We start from the raw sequence: 4104 nt of genomic DNA, 5'->3' as shown, positions 1-4104 counted from the left end.
AGGGTGGAAGGACACTCAGATTCCTGTTTGTGGATGGCAGCTAAGTCCTGACTCCAGCCCCAGGTCCTCATTAAATTCCAGACCTGTGGGCTTTTAAACACCAGCCTCTGCACTGGGATGGCCCAGAGGGATGGTATGGGGAGGGAGGTGGGAGGGGGGTTCAGGATGGGGAACATGTGTACACGGTGGCGGATGCATGTTGATGTATGGCAAAACCAATACAATATTGTAAAGTAAAATAATAATAATAATAAAATTTTAAAAAATTGTTTTAATTTAAAAAAAAATTAGTAAACACCAGCCTCTACAGCCCATCTCTAGTCCTCTTGAGGGCTACATAACCTCACCTACTGCTCCATATCTGACACCTAGGGAATTCCCTCTTCTTGCCTTTTTAAAAATTATTATTATTTCTTTACTTTTGGTCTTGGTTGCAGCACTCAGGGTCTTGCATTGTGGCCGTTGGGCTTTTCTCTAGTTGAGGGGATCAGGCTTAGTTGCCCTGTGGCATGTGGGATCCTAGCTTCCTGACCAGATGAAGACCAGCTTCATCTTCCCAGAAGGATAAAGGAAGAAGATTGTTTCATTGATTTTGTTCCAGACCAGACTGGGCCTCAGTTATCAGATCTGGAGTTGGTGTGTATCCAGCACAGGAGCAGAATTGTTCCTAGATCAGAATGATGACAGTAGATCTTAAGGCTTCAGTCCAGGAGCTGGGAAAGGAGGCAGTGCTCTTGGAAGAAGCAACAGAGGCCCCAGGCTTCCAGCTGAAGCCAGCAGAGTCCCAGCCAGTGGGCATGTCCCAGGAGGAAGGAGTTTGGAACATACACCAGGGTCTACAAGAGCTGCTGAGCAGAAATACCCACAAAGTACCTGAGCCTGTATGTGAGAGGGTGGTACCTACTTACCAGATCCTAGCCTTTCCTGAGCAAACAAACATCAAAGATTGGACAATGACACCTGAGTTCATCTTGCCTGAGTCCCAGAGTTTGCTGAAATTTGAAGAAGTGGCCATATACTTTTCCCAGGAAGAATGGGAACTACTAGATCCCACTCAGAAGGCCCTCTAGAATGGCGTAATGCACGAAAACTATAAGACTCATCTTTCTAGCATTATTTGTGCTTCCCAAACCTAAAGTAATCTCCTGTTTAGAGCAAGAGGAAAAGCCATATATTCAAGGATCTCCAGTGTTCAAAGACAATCCTGGAGATCTGCTTTCAGAGATAAAGCTGAAAAATGACATGGAAAATCATCAACCTATGTGTCTTTCTGACTTAGAAATACAAGCACCAGGAGACATAGTATCAAAAAAAAGCCAGTGTGAATGTTCATCAGAAAACAACGGGCAAAGAAAATCATGATGATGTACATAGGCTGGGGAAATGGCACCAAGATTTTCCAGTGAAGGAAAGAAAGAAACTTTTCAACTGGTGGGAAGAAGAGCTGCTGAAATTTACAGAGCTTCATATGAAAGAATGTGCAACAGAGAAGCTTTTTAAATGTCAGGAACGTGGAAAAGCTTCAGAGTTAGCTCTGACCTTATTAAGCACCAAAGAATTCACACTGAAGAGAAACCATATAAATGTCAACAGTGTGATAAGAGGTTTAGATGGAGGTCAGATCTTAATAAGCACTTAACAACACACCAAGGAGTAAAACCATATAAATGCTCCTGGTGTGGGAAAAGCTTCAGTCAAAATTCATATCTCCACACACATCAAAGAATTCACACAAGAGAGAAGCCCTTTACATGTCACGAATGTGGGAAAAAATTCAGTCAAAATTCCCACCTTATTAAACACCGGAGAACCCATCTATAACATATGCAAGCTTCGGTAAATGCTCAAGACGTTGACACCAGAATTGACACCAATGAAGAAAAGCTTATCCAGTGTTCTTAGTCTAAAAAATTTACCAACCAGAGTTTAACCTTAAAGTTTATGAAAAATTTCAAAATTAAGAAGCATGAAGAATTTTTTACCAGTGGAAAATTTGGTGATGTAAACATCATGTCTCACAGAAAGAAATTAGAGTTGACTGTGAGAGGAAACAGGAGTAGTTAGTTGTACTACTTACTGTTTTTACTTGGAACTATCATTGAATTCCTTAGGAAAATAGGGGTTCTAAGAACCTGAGTAAGGGAAAAAGCTTTTGGGACTGTAGCTGACAAAATAGCAACACCAGCTTCAAACAGCAGATGCAGTCATGAGTCACCAGCCTTCTGTGGTCGCAGAGGTAAATATTGTTTTTCATTGATCTTCCAGCCACTGTTAAGCACATGTGATAGAAACATTTGTAGCATAGTTCTCCAAAATAAAAAGCAGGAATATATGTTTCATTGCATACATTGTCTTCCAGGTGGTCGACTTAGCAGTTTCAATAGTCTTTTGGGGAAGAAATGAATTTTAATATAAAGTTTTCCAGAAACAAAACAAACAAACAAAAAAACAAAACCCCAGGTCCTCTGCACTGGAAGGCAAGTTCTTAACTACTGGATCACCAGGGAATTCCCTTTTTCTTTCCTTTGAGACACGTATTCCTAAACTATTTGAATATTCAAGTATTTTAAATAATATGCTGTCTAGTATTACTATGTTTTAGGCATAGAAGGGAGTGCTTTAGCATGTTCTTCATCTACGATCTTGACCTAAAACTTTAATAGAAGTTATTTTTAGTAAAATACATTTTTAGTGTTAATTTTGTAAATAATCTATTTCCTCACTCTCTTATTTTTCTAGCAGATTTAAGATGCTTCTCTTTTTCTTCCTTTTAGATGTACAACCATGATATATAAATAATGAGTTTTGCAAACTCCTTTTTATTAATTATATGTTTAAAGTCCACCCTCTTCTAATTGCATTGGAGGAAGTTCTAGAACAATATCCAAAAATAATGATGTTATCAGACCCCCACTTGTATCTGACTTTATCAGAAATGCCTTTCGTACTTTAGCATTAAACATATTCTGACTTTGGTTTTGAGAAATGTTGTCCTCATGATAAGGGAACACCCCTAAATTTTCATTTTATTAACAGGCTTATAAGAAATGGGTGGAGGAATTTTATGAAACGTATTTTCAACATCCCAAAAGGCAATAAGATGGCTTTGTCTTTTGATTTATTTAAAATTAAATTTTATTGTCAAATTTCCTAATATGTTACCATCCTTAATTTCTTGATTCATGAAATGAACCTGCCCTGGTCTTGGTGTTTTACTCTTTTAATGTATTTCTGGCTTGATTTTGATGTATACATATATATATGTACATGGACTTCCCTGGTGGCTCAGATGATAAAGTGTCTGCCTACAATGCAGGAGACCTGAGTTAAATCCCTGGTTTGGGAAGATCTCCTGGAGAAGGAAATGGCAACCCACTCCAGTATTCTTGCCTGGAAAATCCCATGGACGGAGGAGCCTGGTAGGCTACAGTCCATGGGGTCTCAAAGAGTTGGACACGACTGAGCAAATATAAAATTTATATGTGGAGATATACGTTTTTAGACTGTTTTTCTTTTTCATTTCTTTCAGAAGTAAAATTAATTTGTAGCTTTGTTTTTATTAGGTTACAAGATTAATGATTTACCAATTTTAAAAAATGAATTAAGATATTTTCCACATATCTTTGCTCTTGAATACTTTAAACAGCTTCAGAAATATCTGTTCAGTATTTGAAAGATTCACATGAAATGATCTGGGACTAGGGTTTTTTAGAAGAATTTTCTTAATTTCTTCTATGTCATTAGCTTCTTTAGGTTTTCTGTCTCTTTCTAATCTAATTTTGGTAAGATCTATTTTCATAGAAAAGCATCAATTTTATTTGACTTTTCAAATAAACTAATCATAATAGTAAATAATAATCTCACACATATCTATCCTTCCTCTGTATATGGGGAAAGTCTCTCTTTGGCATAATTTTATATTGTTGTGCTTTTTCCTCCTGTTTCTCCTTTAAAGGAAGTACCAACATCCACATTTTTCAGCAATCCAGCTTTTAAAATTACAAAGTTACAGCATTTAGAGTTGTGTTGTTTTTGTTTTCTTGACATTAATTTCTGCTCTTACCTTACTGTCTCCTTATTCTGCTTTTTTGAGATTTGTTTTAC

At 37.3% G+C, this 4104-nt stretch overlaps 1 pseudogene; it reads left to right on the top strand.

Moving 5' to 3' along the window:
• The first annotated feature begins 680 nt into the window (after positions 1-680).
• Positions 681-1821, top strand: LOC113890342 (annotated as a pseudogene).
• The last annotated feature ends 2283 nt before the right edge of the window (positions 1822-4104 follow it).

The sequence above is a fragment of the Bos indicus x Bos taurus genome, chromosome 3 (genome assembly GCF_003369695.1).
Source record: "Bos indicus x Bos taurus breed Angus x Brahman F1 hybrid chromosome 3, Bos_hybrid_MaternalHap_v2.0, whole genome shotgun sequence".
Lineage (NCBI taxonomy): Eukaryota > Metazoa > Chordata > Mammalia > Artiodactyla > Bovidae > Bos > Bos indicus x Bos taurus.
Note: the sequence above shows the minus strand (reverse complement) of the source record. Positions and strands in the feature narration are given on the sequence as shown.